Here is a 12,797-nt window from a genome sequence, read left to right as displayed (position 1 = left end):
CACAGATACACACACACATACACACACAGATACACACACACACACCCTTGTTTGCCTGAAGTGCATGCCTTAGCCTGATAAAGAGGCACAGGCATAAATACTTTTTTTCTGGGGTGGGGGGGAACAGCTGTGAGCCAGTTAGAGCAATGCTCATTACTCACCCACTGGCAAACACTGAATTTCCATTTCCTCTGGGATAGATTCAGTGTAGTGTTTGAAGGTGACCAGGTCCTTTCCCATGCTCAGGTGGGAGCCAGCTCAGGTTAGGGGTCAGGAATTGTGAATAAAATACAATACAATTCTGGCTCTCTCGATGTCCCCAGCTGTGTGTCTCTCTGTCCACCAACTCCCTGCCAGACCTTCTCCACTTCCCATTCCCAAGCCCCCCATGGGCTTCAGGCCCAGCCTGGGAGACCTCTGGGGCAAACCCTTAGCCTGTCAAGGTCCTTGGGACCTTCAACCTCGAAGCTGGCCCCCAGGGATTCTGGAGTCTCCATTGTTGTCCTTCTAGACTCTTGCAGCCCAGCCAACCCAAAGGAATGGCAGAGTTTGTGAAAGCCTCAGCATTCATAGTGGGCCACTCCCCTCCGGAAACGTTCCCCAACTCTGCTGAGAGCCTGCCAGGAGACTTGGTGACGGCTGCTCTTGGCACACAATAGACTGGGGTCAGAACAATGTCGAGGAGAGAAAACATCCGCCTGTCGCCTGTCCATAGGCTGCCATCCTCCTGGGACACCCCGCACCCCATGACCAACTCTGGGCTCCCAGAGGAGGGAGGGGTGCCCCTCAGGGCTAGAGGCAGCTGTGGCAGCCAGCAGGGGAGGCGCAGGCTGGAGGCAAGGCTAAACCTCCCCAGCTTGACAGCACCCTCAACAGATGTGTGAGTCAGATTAGAAGTCAAATCCGCTCATCCTGGCTCCCCTGCCAGCCCTGGGACCCCCACTCACAGCCCCAACACTGGACAGGATTAAAACCCAAGCTGGCACATAAAACAGTCCTAAGTACATGACTGAGGAAAACAACGGGCTGGGCAGGAGGATGTACCGTGGACTGCTTAATTCACCATGCACAGGGAGCTAACGCTCCAGATGCCTCCACAGTCCCTGAAAGGAATCATCCCACCTGCCCTCTCTGCCCTTGGGAAGTTTCTGAAGCAAAACTGGCTACTGCGCATGAAGTGCCTCAGTACTTACAAAGGAGCTACTTGGCCCTCAAGCAGCATTACCCCAAAAAGGCCTCAGGGGAAGGGCTCCCCTGAGGAAGATCACAGCTAAGTAAATTAGCACATGCCCTCCTCAGCCCGGTTCAAGAGAGAGACAACAGGGCTAAAACCCTGGGGTCTGGGGACAGACCACACTAGACAGAGAATTTCAAGATAATCTGGATTCAAGGGTCCTCCTAGAAGTGCTGTTTCTCCTCTAAGTTCTGTGGTGTTTTAAGTGTGTATATTTGGGTGGCCTCTTCGACAGTGAGGGGGCCCCATGGCCCTTTGTGCCAGCATTGTTGAAGGACATAAACCAAGGAGGGCTTCCTGGAGGAGGCAAGTTTGAGACTTGCTTGAGAGAAAGAGAAGGGGACACATCTCACGAAACACCGAGGCGCTCACTTCGGGGCCCACATATAGTGGAAGTGGAACGAGACAGAGAAGATTAGCATGGCCCCCGTGTGAGGATGACACAAACTCAAGAAGTGTTCCCTACTTTCCTCTAATCTTTGTCTGGGCATATGTATGTAGAAGTGAGTGTAAGCAGTCGTCATGGAACTAAAAGGGGCCCATGAAGGGTTGGAGGGGGAGGCTTCGAGGTAGGGGAGAGCAATAGAAGGTGTGTGGTGTAAAAACGGGAAGGGGATTCTGGAGGTGGGATGGTACAGGCTGGGAGGTGGGGAGAGGAAGAGGAGGGAGCCTCTAAAATAAATTATGTGTGCAAATGCCACGAGGGCTGGGGGCAGAGAGTGGCTCAGCAGTTACGAGCACTGGCTTCTCTTCCAGAGGACCTGGGTTTGAATTCTAGCACCCACCTGGCCGCTCGCAACGGATCGAACTCCAGTTCCATGGAATCTGATGCCCTCTTCTGGTCCCTGCAGGAACTACATGCACATTCACAGACATCCATGCAGGTAAGACATCCAGACACATAAAACAAAAAGTCTTTTATAAAAAATAATTTATTTAACTTTATTTTATGTGCATTGCTGTGAAGGTATCAGATCCCCAGGAACTGGGGTTACAGACAGCTGTAAGTTGCCGTGTGGATGCTGGGAATTGACCCTGGGTCACCTGGAAGAACAGTCAGGGCTCTTAACCATTGAGCCATCTCTCCAGCCCCAACAAAAATAATCTTAAAAAGAAAGTTCTGTAGAGGCTTGAGAGGTGGCCCAGTCAGTAAGATGCCTACAGCATAAGCATGAGGGCCTGAGTTGGGATGCCTGCAACTCAGGTAAAAAACCAGGATGAGCACTTGGCACTGGGTGGGGTGGGCAGCAGGGCGAGGGACACAACCACAGGCAGCAGCTAATCCCTACGTTATTGGCCAGTCAGTGTAGCCAATCACAGAGCTCCCCACCTAGTGAGAGACCCTGCTTCAAAAACCATGGTGAGAGCAATTGAGACAAAGGCAATGTTGACATCTGATGAAGACATGTGCACCATACACAGATAAATACATGTACATACATACACCACACACACACGCAGAGAGAGAGAGAGAGAATATGTAATAAAGAAATCTGCTACTTTGTATGCTAACTAAAAATTAAATTAAAAGCAATGTAGCTCATCAGTAGAGCACTTGCCTAGCGTGTGGGAGTCCCTGGGCTCATCCCCAGTACAGGGTTAGGTTGGCATGCTATTCAAGTCAGGGAAGGCATTCTGAAGGCATCTGGAGCCCAGTTTCAGGAAGCAGGGTTGTAAGTTAGCGGTAGCACATACCCTGCACGCATAAGCCTTGGATTCCATCCCCAGCACTCCCTGGACAATCAGGCATGCAGGACCCATTTTCACGATAGGGATGGAAGCACTGGGTTCCAGCACATGCAAGGGGCCTGACCAAGGCTCCTTGAGTAGCAGCTAGGATAGAGGTGCTGCAGAGGGGTGGGAAGGGCACCCAGGCACGGGGTGCAAAGGAAGGTAGCCCTTTCTAGGTAAGTGGGCCATCAATTAGCAAGACTGCAGAGCATGCGAAAGAGAGCAGGACAAGGGCACCTTGCTGGGGAGTGGGCACAGCCCTTACTGATGCTAACAGGCCAGCGCAGCATGTGTTGAGCGCCCCAAGCCTTTGGCTAGGAACACCCGTGGGCACAGAGCGGGAAACGAGAAAGCACGCTGGTCTAGCTGAGCTCAAGGGGTGGAGCCCCGGCGAGCTGCTCTGGGAGTGGGGCCTGGCTGGCAGGTGGGTTCCAACAGGTTCCCAGCGTAGCAGATGCTTCCTGTTTATGGTAATGCTGAGACTTTCAGACACCTTTGAGCCTGGAGGTGGAAGTTCCATTCAGTTTAGGAGACTGGAAACACCTGCCGTCACTGTGGGCCTGAGCCCTCAGCAGTAGTGAGGGCTCTGTTTATCTCTGCTCAAATCTGTGAAACAGACGCAACGCCCACTGGCAGCCATGCTTGTCATTTTTGAAACAGCTGCTTTCTTCTTGACTGGATACAAGGAAAGATTCCTGTACTTGTATTTTAATTTCTAATGTTTTACAGAGCACTTTGAACTGAGTGGTTTTCTCTTTCAGATAGGAGGAGCTCACTGTGTTGTCCAAGCTAGTCCCTGGGTTAGCTCCTGGGTTCAAGTGATCCACTTACCTCAGCTTCCCAAGTCTCAACATTCTCTCTCTGTCTCTTTGTCTCTGTCTCTCTCTGTGTGTCTCTCTCCCTGTATCTCTGTCTCTCTCTGTTTCTGTCTCTGTGTGTCTCTCTCCCTGTCTCTGTGTATCTGTCTGTCTCTGTCTGTGTCTCTGTCTCTGTCTCTAAGGTTTCTCTGTGTAACAGTCCTGGCTGTTCTGAAACTCCCTTCATAGACCAGGTTGGCCTCAAATCACAGAGATCCTCCTGCCTCTGCCTCTTCAGTGCTGGGATAAGTGTACGCCACCATCCTGGGCTTTAGAAAGATTTCTAACATTCTTGTTTTAATAAAAATGATTTTGAGCATGTGTGGGGGCACGCGCCCTTAATCCGAGCACTGAGGAGGCAGAGACAGGTGGCTGCTTGTGAGCTCTGGAGTTGGAGCATTTAGGACTCTGGCCAGTGGATTCCCTCACCAAGTAGGGAACATGCAGAATGGCAGGTGACTGAAGGCAGCCGCTTCAGGATGTCTGCGCGAGGCAGGAAGAAAAGCAGACCCTAACTCCCTCCCTCCTCCCTGGCAGCCGTCTACTCTTGCATACTCTGGCTTCAGGAATCCCAGAATCTCAGATTCATCTGTGGTCCTCAAAAGCCATCTGGTTGAAAGCTAATAGCTAGCCACACCCTGAAGTCCAGGGAGGAGGGGTTTTCATGAGCACAGAAAGCGTACTAGACATACTCCTCCCCAGGCTCTGGCGAGCGTGTCTACCCAGCCAGTTGTACCTGGCTGCCCTGTGTAGCAATGGGAGAAGTTCAAAAACAGGATCAGGCCAGGCGTGGCGGCGCACACTTTTGATCTCAGCATTCAGGAGGCTGAGAGAGGGATCCCTATATGAGTTCAAGGCCAGCCAAAGCTACGTTGCGAGACTCAGTCTCAAAATAAAGTGGGGCGGGGCTGGGGGGGCAGAATCAACTAGAAGTGGATCTGCCTGCCTTCCTCGGGAACCTGTTGTGACCTGTTGGAGTCAGTGGTCTTCTCACCATGCCTCCAGTCTGCTTGAATGATCTTGGGGATGGAGTACTCCATTCCTCAGAAGGCAGCCAGGCTGCACTGAGCAACCTGCGGTCCAATGCTTTTTGTCTTAATTCTCCTTCTATGCTTACTTCAGATGCATTTAAAGACGTGGGAAAACAAGGCAAAACAAACAAATAAACAAACCCCTGGCTGGCCAGATAGCTCCATGGTTAATGCCAATGGATCCAGGTTCCATTCCTAGTACTATGTGGCAGCTCTAGCTCCAGGGGATCTATCGCCCTCCTCTGGCTTCTGCAAGCTCCTGACATGTAAGTGTTGCAGAGACATGTGCAGGTAAAACACTCATACACATAAAATAAAATTTAAATTAAAAAACTCAGATAAAGTCATTTCTTTTTTAGTTTTTTTTGTTGTTTTTGGGGGGTTGTTATTTTTTTCAAGACAGGGCTTCTCTGTGTGTATCCCTGGCTGTCCTGGAACTTGCTCTGTAGACCAGGCTGGCCTCCAACTCACAGAGATCCACCTGCCTCTGCCTCCCCAGCATTGGGACTAAAGGTGCGAGCTCTAAAGTCATCTCTCCAAGTCTCACAAGATATTTTAAATAGATTCTACTTAATGCATTCTTACTGAGATCATATCACGGGTGAAGAATGAAAGGAAAATAAACATGATTTCCAATTTTAACTCCTGGCTGGGATCCCCTAGGAAGAGAGCAAGCTGGAGTTCGTGGTATAGAGAAGGGAGAGTGACTGGCAGAGTGATGGCAGCAAGCCAGTAAGTACTTCATGGCATCCTCTGTGCCAGACCCCTTGTGAAGACTTTGTGACCATCACTATCACTAGCTGTTTTACAGAGAAGGAAATGAAGGCTCAGAGTGGTCACATGTCCACAGTGACTCAGCGCTGGGGATAGGAGTAGACGTGATTCCGTTGTATCCCCAGGTTTGCAACCCTGTACCCCAGAAGCTGGGACTAATAGGTCCTCTTCAGGGAACATACATTGGCATTACCAAAAGTTTCTGTTGCATCTAAAAGAAACTCCCGGCAATTTATTGTATTGTGTGGTATGAGGGAATGGAACCCAGGGCTTTAGACACGCTAGTTAGGCAATTATTCTATCAATGAGCTATATGCAGGCCAGGAAGTTGTGAAACAATGACTAATGGGCAATTCTTCATCCCTCAAGGGCTGAAACCTCATGAGAGGAGGCAAAAACCACATTCTAAAGCCACAAGCGACCGAGCTCGAGAGGAAGCAGGGCTAAGTCAGGGTGAGGTTTATAGGTGGCACAGGGGGACAGTCTGGCAGGTAACTGGGAGCGGTGACAGATGCTGGGGGGGAGGAGGTACTGAGTGGTGATAGAGAATGTGGGAACTAGGGAGACCTGGGGGAGGAGGAGGTACTGGGTATCCGGCAGGGAGCAGGGGCAGGCGCGCTCTTGCCGGCTCTGGCTGTGTAGCCCACGCCTACTAAGTCACTGACGTCACTGGGAAGTGGACATGGGTGCCGAGAGGGTGGGTACTTGACATCTGAGGCTTCTTGGGACTGAGGTGTGATGGATAGAGGGGTATAGCTGTCGGTCTCTTCGTTGGGGAAGAACAGGGGTTGGGCTATTTATTTGTTTTAGAAACAAGCACTGTGTTGTCCAGGCTGGCTCTGAATTTTGCCTCTGCGTGTCACGCAGTTGGCACTGTAACCTGTGCCACTGCAACCACGTGGGTCACATTACTGCTCTGGTTGGTGTCGTCACCTCGACACCCTCCAGAACAGTGAGTCTCAATCCATGGGTTGTGACGCCTTTGGGGATCGGCCAACCGTTTCACAGGGATCGCCTAAGACCATTGGAAAACACACATATCTGCATTATGATTCATAAAAGCAACAAAATTACAGTTGTGGAGTAGCAACGAAATAATTTTACAGTTGGGGGGGTCACCACCACTTGAGGAGCTGTATTAAAAAGTTACAGCACTGGGGGGCCGAGAAGCCCCCAGGCACACCTATGATTAGATTACTTGAAGTGTGAGGACCCCGCCCAAGAGAGTATAAAAAGGAGGCAGCCAGCTGAGCAAGAGCCTTCATCACCCTCTGCTTCGTGACTGTAGATGGATGAGATGTGACTACCTGCTTCAGGCTGCTGCTGTGTTGAGCTGGTCCTTGAACTATGAGCTGAAACAAACCCTTCCTTCATTGACGTTCCTTTGTTAGGGTTCTTTAAACAAGTATTTTTACTATGGTGCGTGAGATGGGGGTGTGCAGGTGTGTGCTTGTATCTTATCGCTGCAATGGGAATGGAAACTAAGACAGAAGCTTGATTGTTGCTGCTGTGATGGGCCTGACCTTTGGGACTGGGCTGTGGGAGGAACGTGGAACCGTCTGAGAGTTTGGGCCCTAGCATGGAGGAAGCAGAGCTTATGGGCCATTCTTGTGGGAGCTCGGGAGACAAGAATGCCAACAGAAGCACTGACGGTGGAGTCCGGGCTTGTGAGGCTTCTGAGAGGCACCTAGGTTCTATCAGTGCAGCTGAGGATCATTTGACCTTTGGACCCAGAATCTGGCTTCTAATTGAATTTAAAGGTGATGGGCCAATGTGTTTGGCAGAGAACAACTCGACAGGAGAGCTCTCGGGCTTGTGCAGAGAAAGCATCTGTAACTGAGGTCAGCACCTCCTGCACTGCACCACTGCACTGGGACAGTAAGAACGGTGTCCCCAGAGCAAACCCCACCCACCCACCAGAGGCTGCATCCTGAGCTGAGGGCAGAGCTTGGCAGCATCATCCACTCGGCACAGGTGTGCAGGAATGGAAGGTGTCAATTCCAGAGCAAACTCCAACCCCCCAAGCTCCAAAAGGCAGTCTATATATATCCAGAAATGAGCTCAGGCTGGGCCATAGGGCTTCTGGCAGTTAGTCAAAAACCAAACTTCTTCAGGAACTTGTGAAACCCAATTCCCATCTGCCCAAAGGAGGCACTTCTCTTACCTCTGGCATAAGGGACACATGGCTACCTATGACACTTAGCAGCATATCAAAGCCCATGCTTTCCAATAGACGCTGGCAACGTCACCTGTGAAATAGTCTTGACAGCCAAAATATATAAATAAAAAAAAAATTTAAAAGCCCATGCTGACCTCCAGCGTCACAAGTACCTGTCACACATTTCAAAGCCCACACTGGCATCTGGCCCCTCTCCCCTCCTCCCCCCCTCACCGGCTTCTCTACTCTTGGCTACACATCCTTACAGCCTCACCGTTCTTCCCGCTGCTCTTTGCTCCTGCTATTCTGTCCTATCTCTCACTTTATCTTGCTCTTATTTGCCCTCGCTAGGCTCTGATCTCTGTCCCTTGCTATCTCGATATGTTCCCTAGCCCTGGGCCATGTTCCGTCTACATCTTTCTCTGCTCTTGTCTCTCCAGATGCCTCTGGATATCTCCCCTTTCTTATCTACAATTAAAAAAATCTTAACCATATCATGGACAGGCCATGCTGGCAAGCTTTTTTGTTTTGCTTTGTTTTCCCAGACAGGGCTTCTCTGTGTTGCTTTGGAGCCTGTCCTGGAACTAGCTCTTGTAGACTAGGCTGGCCTTGAACTCACAGAGACCCTCCTGCCTCCTAACCCTAACCCTAACCCTGCCTCTGCCCCCCAAGTGCTGGGATTAAAGGTATGTGCTGCCAACGCCCTGCTCAACAGTTTCTTTACTGTGCCCCCCTTGCATATAAAAGACCTATGACTGGGGGAGCTATGGAATCTTGCGCCCATGTTACAGACAGCAACTGTGTCCAGGAGATGTGTGGCAGGGTCAAAGTCCCTGCTAGTCAGCTGTGTGAAATTGTGAAGGTGAACCCTAAGTTGCCATGGAGACCACAGGCTATTGAAGATGCCAAGTTGCCATGGAGACCACAGGATATTGAAGATGCCAGAGATGAGGGATGTCCACTGAGGAAACGTTATATGCAGAGTTGGGCTGACTCAAGAGAGAGATGTAGAGGGGTGAAGGGCTACCCAATCCTACAGGACCCCAGTTGATTTCACAAGGAACCCCAAGTGCCAGACTCGGAGCTACAGGATTTAGTGTTTGTTGTTTGGGATTGGGTTTTCTGATCATTTCTTGTCACGCCTGGTTCTACCCGTTTTGGATAGGCATGCTAACTCTGTGTCATTATGTGTTAGAGGAATGTAACAGTTTGTATTTTATAGGAACTCACATGGAAGAGATTGCTTTGGGCCTTGAACTTTGGACTTTAAAGGTGTTAAAATTATCAAAGACTAGGGGGACTTTTGAAGTTGAGTTTTGTGTGTTATGGGAGGTTATGATTTAAGTGTCTGAGTGTCAACTTGACAAAGGGGAGGGGTGTGGTGGTGCCAGCCTGGCATGATTCAGAATCACGTGGGAGACAAGCCTCCAGGCACGCCTGTGATGGATTAGTTAGCCTCTGGGCATGATTGACAGTCGCCAATAGGCTAATTCAGGAGGGAGGGATATCCTGAAAGTGGGCTTGGGCCCTGGCATGTACAAGACGAAGGAGAAGTGGACACAGGCACTCACCACTCTGCTTCCTAGTGGTGGGGCGATGTGACCAGGCGCTTCGAGTCCCCATTGCCTTGGCTTTCCCGCCATGATGGCCTGTCACTGAACTGTGAGCTGAGGGTCTCTCCCTCGAGTCACTTCTGTCAGCATGTCTTATCACAGGAGAAAGTAAGACAGTGACACTCAGTCACTCACCAGGTAGGACCCAGCCCCCCAGAGCAAGGGAGAAAGAAGGCCAAAGCAGGGGGGGCGTGGGCAAACGTCTAATGTGGGGGGAAGTGGCTGGGGTGTCACATCATGTCGCTGTGCCAGTGCACCCTGGCTTGTCGTCTGTCTGTCTGTCTGAGGAAAGCTGGCACACGTATCGGGAGCAAGCCACTGACCATCGGCAATGTCACCTGCCAGTGCCATAGTATCTGGAACAGGAACAGAGCCTGCTGCTCTTGTGAGTTGATGAGGGGCAGTGGGCCTGGGAACCCAGGGCAGGGATGGGTGAAGGTGAGAACATTCGATGGAGCAGAAGACAGTGACTTGCGGCCACTGTCGGGCTTGCTCTGCTCCAGCCTGTGTGTCTGGCTCAGCACACGCTCTTCGAGACCTCTGTCCGCCTAGCTTCCTCCTCACCATTCCTAGCCCCGCTGAGCCCATCACAGCCTCTGACCACACGGGCACCCAGCCTTCACATCTCCTGGTGCTGTTTCAGCTCGCCTCACTGAACTGGCCGGTGTCCAGCTGGGCAAAGCCTGCTTCCCTGCCTGCTCACTGATCTGTCCCCAGAGCCAAGCACACTGCTTGGCACACAGTGCCTGGCAGAAATCTGTCTGAAGAAAGGCCACCTTGCCCTGCAGGTCTGGGCTGTGTCTTGCACCTGATGTCCTGGTGCCGAGCACAGGACCGGGCATGGAGGCTGTGACCAATGCCTATACGGATGATTTACACACAGAGGGTTCATAGGGAGCTGTGGAGTCTCATATTGGAAGCAAATGTCTAAAAAAGGTGAAGAGAATTGGACCAAAGCAGCCAGGCTGTATCAAGGAATGAAGAAGGGAACAGGCAGGTCTCATAACAGCGCTGACAGTGACAGGCGGCTGGCAAGGAGGGCAAGAGGAGTGGACAGGGGTGGCTTGCCAGGCTTCAGCCCCAACCTCCAGCTCCAGACTTCAGGGCAAGGTGCAGAAACCCCTGCATCTTCCAGAACCTTCCTGTGAAGCTATCCTTTCCTGTGGATGCGGTTGTGGAAACATGAAGAAGGGTGCCTGAGTCTGTGAGGAGTCGTCAGGCCCAAGGAGCTTCTGGCTTAGCAGGCTGACAGGGTCTAGGGATGAAGTCTGCAGGGGAGGCCCATGGTACCTGTCAGAGTGGGGCAGGGGAGAGCCAACCCTAGGTTCCTCGGTGGGAGCTGTAGCCCGGCTCAGCAGAACCTAACAAACGGGACCAGCAGCTGGAAGCAGGCCTGGGGAGGGAGGTCAGATGGGGCCCTGGGCATTCCTGACCCAGGAATGAGGACAGTAAATGTGATGCCAGAGGGGACAAAGACTTCTGTTCAGAAATGACTTCTGAATGCCCAGGAAACAGGGCTCCAGGGTCTGGGGCTGGGTTGTGGTTCAGCTTGGTCCCTAGAGGACTAGCAGTGGCTCCTGCAGCCACCGGCCCTGGCAGCTCAGAGCTAGTCACTCAGCCCTGCCTCATGCCTATAGCCAGCTTTCCTCTCCCGAGCCAGCATCTCTCCCGAGTACATGCAAACCTGGAGTAAGTCTGATCTGCAGGGTCTAGCCTCGATCCCCCAGCCTGACAGCTCTCTAGGGTAAAAGTTCCTTGACCAAGGCACCCCTCCCTGTGTCTCCACAGCCACAGCCTCAGCCACAGCCCAGGGACAGCTGCACAGGGAGGCAGAGAAGACACAGGGGCTACTGCACACTGTGGGCCCCCAGGGTGATAACTGCTGGCCTCCACAGTGCTGCTCTGGGAAGCTGCATCTTCCTAGGCCCGTTCTCATACTTGCTTCCTACTTTGCAGGTTTCAGTGTTTACATCCTCCCTTCTCTCCCCTCCCCTCCTTAAAGACCAAGGAGGGCTGGACTGCCACAGACCTAGGGGTCTAGAGTTCTTGTTGCTGCTGATTTTGTTTTCCCTGGGGATGAGGATGGAACCTGGAGCCCATGGGATGCAGCGACCTTGTACATAGTTATAGGCAAAGTCTCTGCCACTGAGCCACATCCCCAGATCTCAGCGGACTTGGGCTTCTTATTTGTATGTGACCTGAGGCTGATCACTTCATCCCTGGGGACCCCAGTGTTTACATATGCGGATCAGGGAGAAAGGGGTTGTAGCGGAGATTCGGTGAGATGGGCCCACGCATCGCAGGTGGGCACAGGGACGGTGGCTTAGTAAACAGGCTGCACCTGCTGGTCCCTCGCTGGGTCTCAGCCTGCACACAGCCTGGCCCTCCCCTCATAGGAGGTGCTAATCATTGCCTAAGAGCTTCTGCATTTTGAAGCTTTGATGGAAACTAGTGTGGGAAATGTATGGGGCCAAGAACCAAGCCCTGGCCTACCCCAAGTTCCATGGCTTAGGTGAGGAAGCAGGAGTCTCCTCAAGGGCAAAGCCACGGAACAGCTAAGGGCAGGAGGCACGCCTTAGGGCTTGACATTCTGCATGGTGTGGAACAAATCTGAGCAGTGGGTTAGAAAACAGCTGGATTCTCAGCACTTAAGATCTGTGTGACAGGAAGGAGGGCCAGAAGATAGAGGGAGACATTTGACAGCAGCAGGAAATGGGTTCAAGAAGTACTCTCTGCTCTGTCTCTCTCTGTTTCTCTATCTCTCTGTCTCTCTCTGTCTCTCTCTGTCTCTCTCTCTCTGTCTCTCTCTCTCTCTTTCACACACACACACACACACACACACAGAGAGAGAGAGACAGAGAGACAGAGAGAGAGAGAGAGAGAGAGAGAGAGAGAGAGAGAGAGAGAGAGAGAGAGAGAGAGAGAGAGAGAGAGAGAGAGAGAGAGATCCACCTGTCCCTGCTTCCTTAGTGCTGGGGTTAAAGGTATACATCCACACCACTACCTGGTCCAGTTCTCTTTTTATCTCTGTGCCCTCCCATCTCAAGAAGCCAAGGAGCACTCCATGCCCCTCCTCAGGAGACTCTCTGGGCTGTCCTCATTGGTCCCACCTCACAGGCACACCCTGGGCCAAGGGCAGGACACAGAACACAGATGGCCAGGCCTGTACATTTTCTGCTTCACCCATGACTCTTGGGGTGCCTCAAATGTGGCAGGGAAGGTACCAGAGTCCCCCTCCCCGCCGCCCAGGGCAGGTCCAGAGATGCGCACACAGCAGGCTCTCTTCGCTGGTCTGTATGCCTGTGTAGCAGGGCCTGACGCTTACACGTCTTTGGTCCTCTGGCTTTGGCACCCATCTATCAGCCCCCTTTTCTGAGTGAGACTGCTCACGGCCTTCTG

At 52.0% G+C, this 12,797-nt stretch overlaps 1 non-coding gene across 1 annotated transcript; it reads left to right on the top strand.

The window, feature by feature from the left end:
- The first annotated feature begins 1,598 nt into the window (after window positions 1-1,598).
- LOC121137304 lies at window positions 1,599-1,704 on the top strand. The gene has a single exon (XR_005874565.1). It is a non-coding gene; the product is annotated as a U6 spliceosomal RNA (small nuclear RNA).
- Window positions 1,705-12,797: the final 11,093 nt, after the last annotated feature.

The sequence above is a fragment of the Mesocricetus auratus genome, unplaced genomic scaffold, assembly GCF_017639785.1.
Source record: "Mesocricetus auratus isolate SY011 unplaced genomic scaffold, BCM_Maur_2.0 Super-Scaffold_100676, whole genome shotgun sequence".
NCBI lineage: Eukaryota > Metazoa > Chordata > Mammalia > Rodentia > Cricetidae > Mesocricetus > Mesocricetus auratus.
Note: the sequence above shows the minus strand (reverse complement) of the source record. Positions and strands in the feature narration are given on the sequence as shown.